Genomic DNA, 19,546 nt, shown 5'->3' with positions numbered 1-19,546 from the left:
AGCGGTTGGGCTATATATCAAATCCCTGGGGTACATATCAAATAAAGTGGCACTCTTGGGGGCTGACATTCAAGCCATGGTGTTTTCATCCAGCAGAAGGTATGTGGTGTCTCATCCCAACACCTCAAGATGCTAGGTTAATAAGTTTATGGGATAAATCTTTTTCTGTGTGGCAGTAGCTTGACTGTGGAACTCACTTCCAAGGAATTCAGGAAAGCACCACCATCCTTTTTGAACTGATGGCAAACATTATATTTTTTTCTATATGGGCTCTGTTTTTTTTTTTTTTAATTTTTTTTTTTTAAACCTTGTTTTCATATGTTTTATTGTACATCAATCTGGGATCCATGTTGGGCAAAGAGTGATTAATAAAGATTTTTAATAAATAATAAATTTAATTGCATCTTAAATTGGAATGCGGGCAAAAGTAGTAGGTGTTCAAATTAAGCTCTGATAAGTGCTATGTCTTGGGATGAAACAAACAAGCAAACAATGGCTGGCCCCCCATTTTTAATAACTTCTACTATTTACTTAAATAAACCATGAACTTTATGTAGCAGATGGAGTTTAAGTATGTTCAAAGAATAAAATCTCATCTATAAGTAGTATAAATCCCATTCTTTGACTGAGGGATCCTGTTGCTGAACAGCTATATTGGGTTTTGTCCAGGTCACACCTTCTCCCACATTCCATCTTAAGACTGTGACTAAATGCAGACTCCATGGTTTCAGCATCTTACCTCACCCTGCTCTTACTTAACTATGTACCCTACTGGTTCTCAATCTTTGGCTTTCCAGATGTTTTGTATTACAAATCGCAGAATCTTTGTGCATTGTCCATGTTGGCTGGGGCTTCTGGGGGTCAAAGTCCAAAATAATCAAAATACTTGGAGGACTAAAGGTTGAGAACCATTGATTTAGCATGATGACATGTTCTGGAGAAAGCTTGCATATGATCTTGTGACATTTTGTTTAGCCTAGTAGTTACCAGATCCTGTTTGCCCTTGGAAGCTAAGAAGCCCTGGCTAGAACAGTACTGGACTTGGATGGAAAATTGCCATTGAATAACAGGTACTGTAGGCTATATTTCAGAGGAAGGAACTGGCAAAACCACCTTTGAGTATTCCTTGCATAAGAAAACCCTATGAAATTCATGAGGTCACAATGACAGGCAACTTGAAGGCATATGCAAACAATGAAAGCATTTCCCTAATATGCATTTGAAAACTTTTCTTCTGGCCATTCTGGCCAGATGTTATATAATTTCTATGTTAAAGTGCCCAATTGAGCTTCTGTTGGCTTAAAAAAACACCTAGAATATAACACAAAATTATTTCCAGTTCTGTTAACATAAAACTGCCTAGTTTCCCTCCACTTCTGTACCAGTGAACATTTGTGTTTCTACTGTGGATGAAAACAGATTTGGCTAACAATTGGATTTGACAGTTTCATAAATGGAAGATCAACTATTATTTGTTTTTCAACCTAAGGGGCACTAAGACAGTCCTAGGTTGAAATGAGAAAAAGATCACTGCACTTGGTTTGTAGAGCCTAAACTGAAAGTCTGATCCATAGCCTTTTCTGACATTCTGTGGAAAGACTCTAGGGCTTCATCATCAGCCACATTTTCACCTCTCCCCTCTCCCACTTTGTTTATCACTTAACTTGATGAACTCAAAAACTTGCACACTATGGTGTGACACTTTACTTGGCTGAATAAAGGCACTATCTTAGGGATTTTTCAATTTAAAAATCTCCATGAACCAACATTTGTAGAGAGTATCTCTCTCTATATAGTTCCACTTATGAATGTCTATGCTGATTTTTAACGTTCTGTTCCACCACTCTGTTCCTGAAACATTTTGTTGCCTGGTAGCTCTCTTTGGCCATATTTATGGAAGATTCCTTACCATCTGCTCTGCACTTGCTACATGTCCTTCTTCACTCTGAAGCATACTGGTTATAGAAGCCTTACCAAACTCCTTAAAAGAACATATTTTATTCCTTCAGCTCCTTTGAGATTCTTGACCCCTTAGCTAGGTCTGCAATCTTGGTATCCCAATATTTGCCTTCACGTGCTTCTCACAACCCACCAGTTTTCAACTGTTAATTGGTTGTCAATAACCTGATGCAGATCAGGATACAGTAACAAAGCACTTAGGTACACAGTGTCTGAGGCATGAAACAGAAAGGCTGAGCAAGGAGGGCTGGCAAAATAGGTGTGTGTCTCATCTCTTCTCCTGTTGCCAAGAGTTTCAAAAATTAGACATTATTAATGAGGTCAAAATATTTTCCTCCCCCAGTAACCCAAACAGGTTCACATCCTTATAACCCATGCCATGCCATGATATTCACATATCAAGACCTTACATTACCCCATATCCTCTTTGGCATGGGCAAACCAAGGAAGCAACAATCTTTCGGCATGGATATTCCAACGGCTGCTGAAACATCTTTTTACAAAATAGGCAATTCAGAAATCAACTCACCCAGACTCAGAAGAGACACCTTTTTCCAGAGCTTCAGTGTTTGCCTGTGTGATCCTCCTATGTATTAAACAGTATGTGTGTGCAAGTTCCAATTTGCCAAGGATGGTGCCCGCCCAGACGCCTGATCAAATATTGTGCTGGAAGGCCATGGGGTTTGCTGAGATTTTTTTTTTGAGTGACCTCCAAGCTGTAGCCAGTTTGCAAACTAGAGTGAAGAGACCTTAAAGCTGCTTGGCATTATAAAGAACTAGAGATTTCTCTCTCTCTCTCTCTCTCTCTCTCTCTCTCTCTCTCTCTCTCCTTGCAGAGGGCTTGGCAGTTTTTTCAGAGTCTTTCTGTTTAACAAGTTAGTGGAACCCTGGTTGTTGTTTTTAAGAGACTACTGCTAAAGCTGCCTGCATTTCCCATCAGGAAGCAGCAATGAAGTTGGAGTGAAAGAAATCTAGAATTTCGAATTCAGGCTGAAACACTGAAAATTATTGTGTTGTTTAGATATGAAGGATCTTTTTACCTGTACAGAAAGAGAAGTGATGAACTCTGCAGGTGCAAAAGGATTTGTGAAATTTTGCAGCAGAATATACTATTTGAGATAACATTCCTTTAAAAATGCCTGTCACTGTAGGTAGCAATGCCCAAGCATTCATTAATCACATGCAATCTCTCTCTTATTGATATTATGGACCCTAAACTCTTCCTACTCTTTTGGATTCATGGCACCTCACTGCTGTGCTTTCCCCTTATTCTTGTTATTCTCCATTCAGATGTTTGATAGTAAATTCTTCATAGAAAATAAATAATTCCTCAGTGCAGCAAAAGGGGCTGTCTTTGCCTACCGACAACCTCCTAAATGGAACCAGATTCTCAACATCAGCAGTGTTTCATCTCCCTGAAAAGCAACCCTAAGAACCAAGTCATAACTACATTGCACTGCCAACTTGATTTTCCATCTTACAAGTGTGCTTCTGAGCCTAACAATACAGGTCATTCCATGAAACGTTCATGTGGATACCCTCCACAGTCATACACTATCTGTGCCAACAATGCATTCTTGCCATTTCCACCTTCAAAAGTGGATTATCTCTACTTTGTAGAGGCTGGGTAGAAATCAAATCTGAACCACACACAAACCAGTATGAAACATTTCGGTGCTCTTGCATGTTGTTTGCTTTTTCTTCTCGCCCTCCAGAATTAAATAAATAAATATTAGGATAAAATTGAAATGAGAAACTAATAGAAAATTAGAGTTCATAAATAAGTGTGGCATTGTTACCCTTCCCTAAGTGCTTGTCTCATGTTCACTTAAAAAAAAGGTCCCCTACCTGGTGATACAGCTATTATTTAGTATTCACATACTGATGTTCAAGGACATGCAGACTATGGAGTTTATTGCTTGCCATTTTAAATCAGCTCCAGCCTCCTGGGCTGCAGCTGGGATGCGGGATGGAGGTGGAGATTATAGCACACTGTGCCACTTTCTGACTTCTAAAAAGTGCTGATGGAGCATGGCTTGGACTTGGGCTGATGACGGCCAGTGATTTGACAACCTGGGAGACTGGAGCCAATTTAAAATACCAAGCGATAAGATCCTATCTCAGATTATCCTCCATTATGGATTCCTGGAGTGTTTCATTGTCAGTTTTGAAATCTTTCGTTTGTTATCTAGGTTTGCTTACCACAGTACATGTACACCTCCCCAGAACCCCTCTCACCTATTTAATTTTGACTACACTGAAATAAATTTTTATGTTGCAGTTTCTTAGGAAGTATATGTTTCTGGGAGTCTCTGATGGAAGAAGGCAGTTTCTTTGAAGTATGAAACAGCTTTCATTTATGAACCATCTGCTACTTTACAGTAGAGACAGAGACAGAACAAGGGAAAAAGAGAACAATAATTTCTCATCAGATTTGGCACACTTGGTGTGATTGAGCTGGCACATCTCTGTGGCCTGCATACTAGGAGTGTCAAGAGCCAGTACTTTTTCTTACTGTATGCTCCCCTGATAAACCAAATGTATGTGGATTTTAATCTGCAATTTAAACTCTAGTTGATTAGTTGCCCTGATTAATTGCATTTGGCTCTCTACACTTTCCTGATTGGAAGAATGTTTAGTAGCAGGCTTTGACACAGCTGTTCCTTTGGAAGAATAAGGAGCCCTGTGCTGTTGTTTGCTTATTTACAAGTATAACTGGCTAATCCAGGAAGGGGAGGTTTTTGTGAAGATAGGACTGGTCTTTAAAGTAGCATTAGGTCCCCCAAAGAAACAGTATGCCCTGGCAGCTGGTCGAGGCTACCTGCCAGCCAGCTGCATAAGCAGATCTTTTATATTTTTGTTAGCTACATTTCCATCTACCTTAATTCAGCCTCCATTGTGGCAGATGGGTGTGTGACATGTAATTCCTTGCTGTAAGAACATCAACCCCACCATCAGTGTCAGTTCAGTGAGCATCTCTAGCTAGCAACCCACACAAAAGCTGAAATTGCCCTCTTTTCACTTGATACACAATAGCATCCCCACGACAATAGATTAAAGCTTGCTGCACAGTTAGTAACATTCAAATACATCAGCATCCAAGGTGCATGTTTAACATAACCAACCATTGTACTAACAAGGACAGTAAGAAAGAGACAGCAACTATGCTATGCTTTGTAACATTGAGGTTTTAAGAGCTGAATGATGAGTCTCCTCACTACTGATTTTTAAAACAGCTCAGATCCCATTCACACCCCATAATAAGAGCTGGTACAGTAAACTCTCTTTACAAAAGCAGCTTTAAAAAAAAGAAAGCAGAAGAAAAGACACTTGCATTATGTTCTATTCATAGCTTGCTGTACAACACAGGCTGAGTGATCTCTCTTTGTACTAAACGTTCCTTATCTGTGATGATCTGTGACAGTCAGGCTTTCAAAGTGTGAGGCAGGCCTCCCAACAGACTTGCGAATGCCAATCCCACCCATCAGCCATACACACACATATCTCAAGTCCAGTTCTGTTGTTCCTTTGGACTGGTTCTGGCTGATGAACTTGCTTCTCTGGTCAGGATCCTTCTGGCTGCTGTGTATTCTCTTCTCTTGATAATCCCTGGCAACACTAGACATTAAATTTTCAGGGGGTTATTGCTTTTCTGGAATCTTCCTTTGCAGAACATAAAAGTACAAACACACACACACACACACACACTTCTTTGATCTTCTTTGTACCCCACAGAGGTGGGATTGACCAACATCAACTCAACCATTATTTGTTTTGTCTTTGTTAAGGAAGCTCAAAGAATTCCTTCCTTTATTTTTAAGGAACTATCTCTCTCTGGGTAATTTAATTTAATCCATGATTAAGTGTCCCAAAAATTGTTTTCATGCTCCTGCAAAGTATGTGTTGTGTTCCATCTCAATTGTCTGATTTGAATCCTTATCCAGTATCTTCTGTTATTGAAACGTTAAATTGTTTTTTCCTTCCATTGCATCTCAAGCTTTTGTTGTTTGCTGTTGTGGCTTCAAGGCATTCCTGACCTACAAAAACCCTAAGGTGAATCCATCACAAGCTTTTCTGGGAAAGAATGCCAGTGTGGTGGGGTGTCTTTGCCTTCATCTGAGGCTGAGAGTATGACTTGCTTAAACTTACCTAATGGGTTTCCATAGCCGAGCAGGGATTTAAACCCTTATGTCCCAGAGCTATAGTCCAGCACTCAGACCACTACACCACACTGGCTCTCTTCTGAAGCCATATATATATGAGTAGCCCTTCTACCATTAACAGCAATAAAGTCCATTACATTAGCTTGTTATAAACATACCCCTAACCTCAGCATTCAGAAAACATTAACCTCATGTCTTGGGATGGGATTGTTGACACACAGGGCTCTTGAAAATCTCTTGAGCATATTTGCATGTGTCTGTGCCTTCAAGTTGTGGAAAGGCACCAGATTCCATCTGATATTGGAAGTTAAATAGGGTCATCCCTGTTTAGTACTTGGATGAAAGACCACTAAAATCTATCAGGTGCTGTTGGCTATGTTTCAGAGGAAGGAACAGGCAAAACCATCTCTGAGTATTCCTTACCTTAAAAAAAACCCTATGAAATTCATGCGGTCACCATAAGTCAAAAGGCAACTTGAAGGCACATACACACACTCTCATGTACAGAGTCGTTATAAAGCAAAACCAACTTGATGGCAAATAAGTGCCTTGGAAGTAATTTTCCCTCATCTCCAGCAAGCTAATTGCAAGGGACTATATATTTCTTCTAGAGTAGAACAAGAAGGAAGAATAAATGCAGACTAAGGAAAACCCACTAACAAGATTATACAGTTACATGAACATATAATAAATTATCGCTTGGGGAAGTAGAAGGGGGTAAACCAGTTAACAACAACCATAGCTTGAAGGGGAATTGGCCCCTTCACTACTCCTTTTACCCACTCAGCCAGTTTTCCTCTGGCTGCTTTTATAAAAGCAGGAAGGGCATGTGCAGTGGCTCTAACCTCCCCAAGGATCCTGTCCATATCCTCAGGCTGAACAAACTGAAATATATTCTTTATCCTGAGACAAGCAGGAGCCAAGATTATATTCATTGGACCTGTACAACTATAGAATCCAAACAGATTTAAGCTTCTATCTGCAAAGCATCATACTCCTGTAGGGCATAAAAACATAAGACACTGCTAACCCCTCAAGACAGTTCCACTGGACAACATTGTGCAAATGTTGTGAGTTTCCTGCCATCAGTGCTTTAGTGGCAAAATCATGCTTCATTGCCACCAGCTCCATAGTGAACCAGGGGACTTGCTTGGCTCTATTTTGTGGGAGGGTACATTTAGGAACAATTGTGTCCATCACCCTAACCATTATCCTATTCCAGAGATCAGCCAGGGATTTGACAAGATCACCTGCCAAGGCAACAGAGAATTCCCTAAGAGCAATCAACTGGGGATAGTCATACCATAACACATGCCCAGCACACAACTATCAGTAATCACCTGATCACAAAAGCAGGACAAATAAGAAATGGATTGTGTACATCCATTGAGAAAAAACCCAGCACACTTGAACTATCAGATTTAATCATAGATAATTTGGGCGAGGGAAAAATATAGAATTAAACTTGAGATGAATGGAAATACATTAAGAGAAATCATCCCACAAGCTCAACAGCATCCAATTGCTATTCCATTTAAAACCCAAATGTGAAAAGGGGCCTTATTCTCTTCCTGTTAGCAATTCATAATTTGCCTTCTCCTTCCTTCCCCATCCTTCTCTTTCTCATCCTCCTTCACCTTTTATCCCAGTTCTTCTAACTACACTCATCATCTGCCTCCTCCTTCCCTCCCTCTCTGTTTCTTTCCAAGTCTTTCTCCTCCTTCCCACAAGAAAAAATTGAAATCATAGCTAGACTATTATATTATCACCACTTTAAAAGTCACAAGTCCTATTAAACTCAATGATGATTTGCTTCTGAAGGCATAGGTAGGATTTCCCAGATGGATTATTGCCATTATTATCATAATCATCTCCTCCTCCCTCTTCTCTCTCTCTTCCTCCTAATACTTGAGGATTATTTATAGCATTATTATGATTATTACTTGGGATGGGAGGAAGATAGTGAATTCTGTCTGGCTTCCTTTCCTTTCCTTTCCTTTCCTTTCCTTTCCTTTCCTTTCTCACAGGAAGCCAGTGAGGGGCATAGATTAATGGGACCACCCCATTATAAATGGAGTTTAGGATTTTTTTCTTTTTTCTAATTTGTTAAGACTTTTCATTTTAATGACATGCTTTGAATAACTGTGGTTGATGTGCAATGCATCATGCTTAATAACCTCAACAGGTCTACCTCTATGACATCATTAAGCCCCATTTCTAGAACACAGGTTTTAGCCTGGAGATTTCAGGGCTTCTGAAGTGCTACTGCCCCTGCCAATCCTAACCACAGCCCAACAGGGTAGATGTAAAAACTGGGACTATACAGATAAGGCAAACAAGAATCAGTGGGAAGCAGACCAATAAAGGGATCAACTTTTGTCCAGCTACTAGGTAGCAAAGTCCAACAAGGCTGGACATGTGTACTATGAAATGACCTTGTATCACCATGAGAATGAATACAGTGAGCCCTTGGTATTCACTGGAATTTGGTTCCAGGACCCCCAGTGGATACTAAAATCTATGAAGGCCCAACTCCCATTATATACAATGATGTAGTGCAACAGTGTCTTCTATATAAAACAGCAAAATTAAAGTTTATTTTTTGGAATTCATATTTTTTTGCAATATTTTCAAGTAGTGAATGATTGCATCTGTGGATAAAGAATCCGTGGATCTGGAGGGCCAACTGCATGCAAAGACTTTTTAAAAAGAGACTCCCATGACAACAGCATGTGGCTCAGCCTAATACCTCTCCTTTTTGCAGAAGGCATAGCCATATTAGTCTGTTGCAACAGAAACAAGAAAGAAAGAGTTCTTTGGCACCCTTAAGTTCAACATATTTTATTTGAGATACGCTTTTGTGGGCATCGGCCTGCAGTCAATTGCAAGATAAAGCTTGCCAGTGTTTTGGGTGCCACAAGATTCTTTGTTGTTTTTGCAAACACTGTTTTTGTTTGTTGAAAGCAAATCATCATCATCATCATCACTGCTACCACTCCTCCCTCCCAGTTATTATTATTAGTCCTTTGGAATGTCAGCATTTGAGAACTTGTGCTTGAGAACAATTTCTTGGTTTTATTGTTTATCTACACAACAAGCTGCATTGGTTGAAGCCTCTCCCAAATTCCATTCCATTCCCAATCAACTTGTCTCAGGATAAGCGATGGACTTTAGAGTCCAAGGCCACTGCCTTCTGCCAGCATCCAAATGCATGTGATGTTTTTAAAGCTTCAAGACAAAACTGTTGTTATCGTTTTTTGTTTTTTTTTAAAAAAAACTTTTGCTTCTGAAAATAGAATGGCCCAGATGCCAGTAAATCCCAGTGATAACTGAACTCTTTGCTCTAGGGCTTTCTTCAAAGAGTTTGACCACCCAAATCCCTTTGAAATGCTATGGGAATTAGGAACATTTGAATGTCCCAGAAATAGTAAAACTAATATGGTTTTTCCTGCCTCTTCAAAAAAGCCATGAAATACAAGAATTAGTAGATTGAGCCTATATGCCTTAGCTCTTCCTGGGATTCTTTGGAAACATATATTCTATAATATTTCAATTTTTCTTATAGACATTGGTGTAGCTATGGCTGGTTCTTGGAACCATAGTTCTAATTTCCATAGCCCTATGAGCCAGCAATTTACTATCCAGGGAGTTGCAGATGATGCAAAGAGTGACAAGCAGGACTGATAATCAGCTTCATGGCTAGGATGCCATGTGGGATTCACAGTAGTCATTCCAATAACCTTCCTTTTTTCTTCTTTTTCAAACGTTACTTCACAATCAAAGGGAAACCAGCTGGGCATGTATGCTTAGGCATGCTAATTTCATTGCTACATAAAGAAGAGGAAGGAAGGGGAATAAAAGAAAAGAAAAGGTGGCAGCACCTTTAAGACTAACTGGGTTTTATATTTGCATGAGCATTCATGGATATAAATCCACTTCTTCAGAAGCAGTTTTATTGTTGTTGCTGTATGTCTCAAGTCTTTTCCAACTTACGGCAAACCTAAGGCAAAGCTATCATGGGGTTTTATGGGCAAGATTTCCTCAGAGGGGGGTTGCCTTTGGCTTCTTCTGAGGCTGAGAAAGTGTGATGTACCCAAGGTCACCCAGTGGGATTCCATGGCACAACAGGATTTAAACTCTGATCTCCAGAGTCATCATCCAATGCTCAAACCACTACACCATACTAGCTCTCTTGAATCACACACATACTTCTTTTATTAAAAGGGAGCTCTTAGAAGTGGCAGTACAGTTTCTTCAGATGTGGTAGCAAGTGGTGTTAAGGTCTCCGGCATAAAGCATATTTATGCAATTTTGGGAGTGGGGCAGAATGTAATAGGATCTGCAGGAGTGGAGCTTATCTATGTTCCACTAATAATAATAATAATAAATAAAAATTTTATTTATATACCGCCCTTCCTCAGATCAGGGCGGTTTACATCATTTTAAAACACCATACAACATTAAAAACATTACAATGAAAACAAAAAAGCCCCAAGTTAGCCGGTCCTCTTGCCAGTGCGGCGGAAGGAGGTCCGTAGGACAACTTAATCGGGAAATGCATTGCCAAAAAGGAAGGTCTTCAAATCCTTTTTGAATTGGGCCAGGGAGGTGGCCGAGCGGAGCTCTATGGGCAGCGTGTTCCAAAGGGCCGGGGCGGCGATGGAAAAAGTCTTCCTAGTCGTGGAGACAAGCCTAGCCCCAGGAACCCTAAGTAGTTGCTGCCCAGATGTTCTGAGGGTGCGGGACGGAATATATGGGGAGAGGCGGTCCTTCAGGTATCCTGGGCCCAAGCCATTTAGGGCTTTATAGGTCATTACCAACACCTTATATTGCGCCCGGAAGCGGATGGGCAGCCAGTGCAGATCTTTTAGCACCGGTGTAATATGGCTGGCCCTGGAAGTACCAGTGACCAGCCTGGCTGCCATATTTTGTACCATTTGTAGCTTCCGGGTTTGGTATAAGGGTTGCCCCATGTAGAGTGCATTGCAGAAATCCAGTCTCGAGGTTACCAGAGCATGTACCACAGTTTCAAGGTCCCTCTGGGCCAGGTATGGGCGCAGCTGGCGAATAAGCCGAAGCTGATGACAGGTGCTCTTGACTGTCGCATTCACCTGAGCAGTCAGGTGAAGGGACGAGTCAAGAAGCACCCCCAGACTGCGCACGGAGTCCTTCACAGGGAGCGTGACCCCGTTCAGGACAGGTGGAACCACCGCCATTCCTGGACCAGGGGAACCTATCACTACCTTCAGAGTTAATTGGTGTGCACACAAGAGAGGGCCTTCTTGGTGGCTATTCTAGACCGTGGAATGCCCTTCTCAGGCAGATTAAACTAGCTTTATTATATGTCTGCCAGAAGCTTTTTATTCAGGCAGGGCATCAAAGCATATTAAAAAAGAATAGATCATGGGTGAAGCCTCTTTCTTGATTCTGACTCCCAAATAATAGGTTCCTGACTCTTGATTCTGGAAGCCTGTTGCTGAAGCACTGCTTAAGTCTTTGCCTTACTTCTTTCAAGCTGAAATTACTACAGCCAAGAATTCTAAACTTGCCTGAAATTCCTCTCTTGCATATTATTCCAGAATCTAGTATTTTAGCTGGACATTCTAGATAGCTTATTCACTTTCTTAAACTCCTGGCTCTGGCTTAAATGACTTCTACCTTCCTCTTCTTTGCAGTCAGAAGAACAACACTCTTCAGCCTCTCCCCAGGGATGTCTAATGGAATGTATGAGAATTAATGCCTATCATCCTTAAAATCTATAACTTGGGGTGTATTTTCTCTTTCTATTGGCAGCTGTCCTGCCTATTCCCTCTTTCGTGTGTGTGTGTGTGTGTGTGTGTGTGTGTGTAGCTTAGGGAAAGTTCTGTATTGTTCTCATTTTTGAATCTCTTTCTGTTTCTCTCTTAGCTGCTTCTCTTTTTAGCAACCTCTTAATTTGAATCATTTTATTCCAGACCCACTCAGCCTTGTGGACTTTCTGTTTGCATTAATATTTCCCTTTCCTAAAGCAACTGTACTCTATTAGGCATTTAATATTTGCCGTTCATGAAAGTCTACCATAATATTTGCTATTTCCCAGTGCAATCATTGTGTATGTTTTGACTCTTATTCAATAATATTTCCCTTGAAAAATCTCTGTGTGGGTATGGATTATGTCTAAGACATGTTACTGCCAAGGTCAAATGATGCTTTGCAGGCTTGTCAGCATTCATACATATGTGGTTCATACTAGGTCCCCTGTGCTCTGGCAGAGATGTGGTTATGTAGGGACTGGGAGGTGGAGTTGGGGCAAAGAGCACTGGACAGCTCCTACTAGCCAGCAGCCCAGTGGCACTACTTTCCTAAGTCCACCATAGCCTCATCATGAAAGAATGATGAGAAGTTAATGGAGGAAGTGTTTCCTGGGGTAGAATGCTTTAAACCCTCCTGCTTATGCCTTTCCTTAGTAGCTCTTTAATATAGACATATGTTTCATAAATGTGTATCTTGGTCATTTCAAAGAGTTCTTGGGACAATAATAGAGTTGGAAGGGACCACAAGGGCCATGTAGTCCTAAACCCTGCTTTAGTAAACAACTAATGCACACATGAAAGACAGACATCCAATCTCTATTGAAGACCTCTGAAGACGAAGATTCCACCACCTTCCAAGACAGCCTATTCCACTGTTGAACAGCTTTTATTGTCAGGAAATTCTTCCTAATTTTACCATCTTGGTTACACATTGCTTACACATTGCAGCTTGGCCTTATCCTTCTTGAATAGTGGTGCCCAGAACTGGAGACACTAGTACAGATGAAATCTGACCATAGCAGAAGGGAGTGGTACTCCTGCTTCCTTCAATAAGGACACTGTACTCCTGTTAATGAAGGTTAGTATTGCATGGACTTTTTTGGTTGTCATATCACACTGTTGGTTCATGTAGTATACTAAGGGGCTCAACAGATAGCCCTGAAAAGCTGGTTTCCAGGTGGCTTGGGGGCATGGCATTTTGATGGCACCCCCCCCCCCCCAAGACACCTGGAACATGCCCAGCCAACCAGATGGGGGAGGCTTCAAGCCACTCTGGAGACATGGCGTTTTGATGACACATGCCCCTGGAACACCCAGACGCCATCCTGGGGTTGCACCAAGACTGTCTAAGGCAGCCCTTTACCAGCCCAAATAGGAGTGGATCTTTTTCAATCCTATTTGGGTTGGCAGGAGGACAAATTGGGGCCACAGAGCGTGCTTGCTGCAGCTCTACGTTGAGCAGCTCTGGGGTGGTCCCAGTCCACCCTTTTGTGGCAGTCTGTTTTGCCCCTAAATTCCCTAGATCCTTTTCACATACACTGTCATCAGGGCAGGTGTATCCCATCCTATATTTGTACATTTCATTTTCCCTGCTGAAATGTAACACTTCAAATTTATCCCTGCTTAAATTCAAATTAGTTTTTGATGCAACTGCTTTGGCCCAATTACTTGTAAAGGTCATTTAGAATCCTAATCCTGTCCTTTGGGGTTGTAGCTACTCCTCCAAATCTGGTGTCATTTGTTGTTTACATAGGTGTTGAACAAAACTGAACCCAGGATAGCATCCCAATATGTGCTTCTCTACAGGATTAAGTGCAACCACTGGTGAACAACCAAAACAAACCGAGAATTTTCTAAATAAGCTGCAAATAAATTACAAGACATTCTTTAATGAGCTTTCTAAGGTCATAAGTCCAGTAGGGCACTGTGATGCAGGAAATAGTCTTGAGTCAAGGCAGCTAGCTTTTATCCTGTAATATTGGGCCCATACAGACAGGCCAAAATAAACTGCTTCAGGTCACTTTGGAGGTATGCTGTTTAAATGACACACACATCTTAAGAGGCCAGAAGCTATGCCAAAGCACCGCTCCAGTCCTTAGGACTGAAGCGTGGCTTTGGCATGGTTTCTGACCTCTTAGGACATGTGCATCATTTAAACAGCATAACTCCAAAATGACCCAAAGCAGCTTTATTTTGGCCTGTCTGTATGGGCTCATTCCTATAAACAGTGCAGTAAGCTTCCCAGCACATGAGCTGTTCATTGTTATTTCTTTGGATGAGATCAATGCAAGCTGAATCACTCCATATTTATAAACTGTAGGGATTAACAAGTACTGCACTGAATTGCTAAAATGTGAGATATTTCAATGTGCTGCAGGGATTATTGTTTAAGTCACATTTTGATCACACCTTCAGTATTTTTCCACCATATCCATGAAGCTTTTCTAGGAAAAAAATGTAATACAGTTGCCCCTCCTAACTTGTGGATCTGAGATCCACACCCTTGAATATCCATGGAGGGGTGACCTCCACTATTTCCTATGGTGCACACGCTTAGGGGCACATCCATTCAAGCCTATGAGGCTTGAATATGTGCAAGCCTCCATTTTCACGGGGGTGGTGGTGGTGGTCCGGAATGGATCCCTCGCAAAAACAGAGGGGCAACTGTATTAACCTTTCTCTTTTCCCACCATGGCACTAGCTTTCCAAGGTGGTGGGATTATGTGCTCCTACTCACAGGCTATGCTGACAGTAGCAGTGCTGCTGCTGCCATATCAGAAAGGCTTTTGTTGAGGAGCCAGAATAAATGTGCCAAACAGCTACAGGGTAGCAGTATCTCACAGAGACAACAGCGGTGGCACCATAGCTAACACTTGTTAATACTATGCAGAAAAAGGCAATTATAAACTATTGCTGAAGCAGTCTACCTTAAAAACCCTACCCTGGAACAATCCAAAATGAAACCAAAGATAGTGCCAGAAAATGAGACTTCCAGGTTGGAATCAAAGAGTTGGAAGAGACCACAGGAGCCATTCACTTCAACCCCCCTTACATGTAGGAACTCTTAATAAAACCATACCCAACCAGCCTCTGTTTAAAGACATCCAAGGAGGGAGTGTGTTCCTGACAGAGAGCAGAGGACACGTACAAATAGTTCTGTTGCTAATGATGCAGCTGGTAAAGAATATTCAGTTATTGACATGCTCAGAGGCAAAACGAAAGTCCAGAGCTGCACATCATAGGAACATGGAATGTGAGAAGCATGAATCAGGGGAAAGGAGACATTGTAAAACAAGAAATGGAACATAGAATCATTGCAAACTTGGGGTGAGTGAGCTAAAGTGAACAGGAATTAGATGTTGTCAGACAGATAAGTGCACAGTGTTTTACTCAGGAAATGGAATCCTAAGTAGCATCAGCAGGGAGGAAAGATATAGCAAAAGCAGTCAAGGGATATATAAAGTTCAACTGAACAAAACAATAAAATATCATGGAAAACCTATCAAAATAATCTAAGCTTATGGTGCAGCAACTGAGGCAGAAGAAAACCCTGAAAGGTTCTGCACTCCAGGAAAAAACTGATCACACACCAAAACACAACGTGTCAATAATCACAGGGGACAGGAATGCAAAAGTATGAAAGGAGCAGAACCAAACACTGCAGGAGAGTTTGGCCTATGATAAAAACAAACAAACAAACAAACTAGTAGAGTGACCTACTGAATTTTGTGAAACCAACAGTTTATTCATCACAGACACATTATTTAGGTAACCAAAGAGGTGACTGTATACATGGACATCACCTGATGACCAATATAGAAATCAGGTAGACTATCTAATTGGAAGCAGAAGACGGAGAAGCTCCATTCTCTCTGCAAAAACAAGACCAGGAGCAGATTGTGGCAGAGATAATGAATTGCTAATATAAAAATCAGAGTAAAATTAAAGAACACTAAATCATTTTTCCAAAATACAACCTGAAGAACTTCCCCGTAGAATTCAAAGATAATGTAAAAAATAGATTTACACTATTAAGCCTAAATGCCCGGGAGCCAGAAGAACTCTGGATTGAAGCCAGAAATTCTGTGAGGGAAGAATGCAAAAAGGCAATATCTCTGGCCAAAAAAGGGAGAAAAAGCCCACTGGGATGACACATGAAACTCTTCAGACAGTTAAGGACAGATAAGAAGCAAAAGTAAAAAGTGACAGAAATAGGGTCAGACCCTGAATGTAACTGCTCAATGACTAGTGAGCAGGAACAAGGAAAACTTCCTGGCATGTGTTAAAAGACAAGAATGAAAATATAGCATCTTTAATTCAGCTCTAAGATGAATTACATAAGCATTGAAAACCAGATTTTTAAGAGTCATGCATTTAGAAGCCTATATGGACAAGTGGGTCAGATCTGGGTTCTCTCAAATTAAGTTTTTTAAAAAATCTAATTTCCCCCCATCCCAAATTATTACCCTGCAAGCTAGCTGTCCTTCACCCCTAGTTAGCCTTTGATATCAACTTATTATTATTATTATTATTATTATTATTATTATTATTATGTTTATTTATATAGTGCCATAGGCTTTACATAGCGTTTTACAAAGGAGAAAAACAATTCAAAATAAAAACAAAAGCCTGCCAGTGGTGCACAATCTAAAACCGCAAACAAGATTATAAAATTAATAAAATATTACTATAACAAGGTTAAAACAATACTATAAAATTATAAATTAATACAAATTATATGGTCAAAAATCAAAATGAAAGGTGGAACACTTCTCTGAGTAGCAGCATAGTCTTTAATTTAGTCTTACAGTAGTCTAGAAAAGTGGTGGTCTGCAAATTCATGAGAAGAAGATTCCAAAAATAGGGGGCAGCGTGGGAGAAGGGATGTATCTGAGAAGGGGTGGAGGAAATCCTTGGCTGAATCAGCAGCCCTGAATCACTAGAGTGCAGAGCACGAACAGGAAGATAGGGGGAAACAAGTGCTGACAAGTAGATGGGGGTCAAACCATGAAGGGCTTTGAAAGTTAGTAATAACAAGTTATAACAGATTCTGAACGGGATTGGGAGACAGTGAAGGGATGACAATAATGGAGTGTCATGATCATAACGGCAGGTGGAAAAAATTATCCTAGCGGCAGTGTGTTGTACTGAAATCAGAGGGCAAGATGGGAAAGAGGAAGCCCAGTTAACAAAGAATTACAGTAATCCAGGCGAGGAATGACCCATGCATGAACCAAAGTCTTAGCAATAAAAACTGAAAGAAGAGGCCTAATTCTCACAAGATTATAAAGAAAGAAACAACATGACTTTGTCAGGGCCTGAATTTGAGGAACGAATGAAAGGGAAGAATTGAAAATGAACCCAAGACTACGCACTTCCTTCACAGGTTGAATGTTAGTACCACTAACTGTGATTGAAAATGAATAATGCAGAGTTGGCTTCAGTGGGAAAACAAGTAGCTCAGTCTTATACATATTGAGCTTAAGTAGCCAACGGAGAATCCATGCAGAAATAGCAGATAGAACTTTGGAACTTAATATCAAAAGGATGCTTCAGGCCCATGGTAGCGAGCCCATGGCATGTGTGCCCTCTCTGGCACCTGAAGCCATTTTTGAGGGCACGTGGAGAGATGGGAGGGCGGGGAAGAGGAGAAACAGGCATGCGTCTGTTCCTCTTCTTTCCCCCACCCCCCAGGCCTTCAGCTGTGTCTGGGAAAGTCCTGTCCCCAGAAATCCTGTCCCTGGAAGGCAGAAGTCCTGCCCCTCCAGAAGTCCCACCCTCGGAACTCCCCCCCCCCCCCGGCACCAGATAACACCCAGTGCAGGAATGCCTTTGAGTCTGTAAAAGGTTTGCCATCACTGCTTTAAAAGGTTTGCCATCACTGCTGTGGTGCCCTGAGAGGGCACCACAGTGCAGGAAAACTAACCATGCCATATAAGGACCATATGTGGAGATTCTTTAGGCTCAGCATGGGAGAAGCTGGGGCACTTAGCCAGGACAGATAAATTAAGATTGGAATCTGCATAATCCCTTAATTGATAGGAGTGGTGATGAGTGACAAATCTTGGATTTACACATGAACAGAAGTCCAAAATTACCTCCCTCTGGGAGTGAGATTCCGTTGTCCAGGGACATTCACTGTGATTGTCCAACCATTTACTGACTTCCAGTTCTATTCTTCCCTCTTTGTAACTTCACCTTAATCCCAAAACTACCATGGGAAAGTTTTGTCATATAAAAGTGCCTACCAAAGTACTACTAATTTGGTCTTGGTTGAGGTCAGACAGACAGCCTGACAGTATCTCCCATGACTCCTCAGCACTGCTGGATCCACAGGCTGCTGCTGAGCCATTTCACTTCACAGAATCCTCGACTGGAACTTCTGCTTCTGAAACTGGTGCAGCATCACCCTTTGCAATCCTGAAAATCACTATGTGCTCACACTTTTTATATCATTAGTTTTTGTATGTATATGTGAAGGAGTGCTTTTGTGTGAAAGTTGTTTTCCCCTTTTGCTGTTATAAATAAAACTACATTTTGAACTTGCATTCTGGAAGTTCAATTTTTTGGAACCATTAAACATATGTCTGACCCTGGCTTTCTAATTACCTCTCATAGCCTTCATTTGAGCCAATTAAACTCCCCCTTAGTATATTGATTGTGGGTGCCCTCTCGTACCCTTGCATTCTGGGTAAGGAGATAAGAAGAAACTTTAAAGACTAACCAATATAAAGTTCTACCCCAGCCTCCATTCAGTGCTTAAAAATAGGCAGTTTAACGTGAGAGTATGTATGAAACATTTGTCACCCATGGTGGCTACTCAGCTTGCTGCCTGTATGCCATGGTTTACCATATAAACTGTAAGAAAACGTTCAATCCAATCCTATGTCTTATCTTGGCCCCAACTTTTGACTTCTGATTTGGAGCTCAGCCTATTAGTCCCTGCTTTCATTTTCTTATGTACTGAAGTTATAGCCAACTTAATTACAGGAAACTGAATCAGAAGCAAATAAAATTCAGCTTTAAAAAAAATGAATATAATCCAAGAAGATGAGGTTTGGCCAAGACTTGATCAAAGGCCTATTGATGGTCACCACCATTATCCACACATTTAAAAGTAATCTCTTTCCCATTACACTGTATGTGTGTGTGGGCAGGGGTGATGTTTCATTGTGAAAGTTGCTAAATTGCAACCTGGATATTGATTATTTAAATCATCTCATAAAGGAGACTTAGGAGCTTAGTGCACAGCAATATAAAGCGATGTACTGCTCACGATTTCAAGCCAAATTCAGGCTACTCTCTGATTTCATTGCATGGCTTTTGCCCCCAAAACCGCTATCCAGGTACAGCCTGGCTCCAATACTGGTCCCTGAACTCGCTTCGGTGGCCATTTTTTAAAGTGGGGAGTGATAAAACCAGGGGGCAGCCCAAATTTGGCTTGAAATTGGGAGCAGTAAGTCACTTTATATTGCTGTGCACTAAGTTCCACACACTGCACATTTTTGTGGAAGTAGAGGACATTTCATGCCCCTCTTTCAGGGAAGGGTTATAAGGAAGAAATAAAAGACAAATCCCTTTGCAAAAAAATAAAAATAAAATTAAGTGAATGAATTGGGAAGCTGAGGGATA

The sequence above is a fragment of the Sceloporus occidentalis genome, unplaced genomic scaffold, assembly GCF_023333645.1.
Source record: "Sceloporus occidentalis isolate IW3139 unplaced genomic scaffold, rSceOcc1.0.p SCAF_3, whole genome shotgun sequence".
NCBI classification, from domain to species: Eukaryota; Metazoa; Chordata; class Lepidosauria; order Squamata; family Phrynosomatidae; genus Sceloporus; species Sceloporus occidentalis.
The sequence above is the reverse complement of the archived record's forward strand: the minus strand, read 5'-3'. Positions refer to the sequence as shown.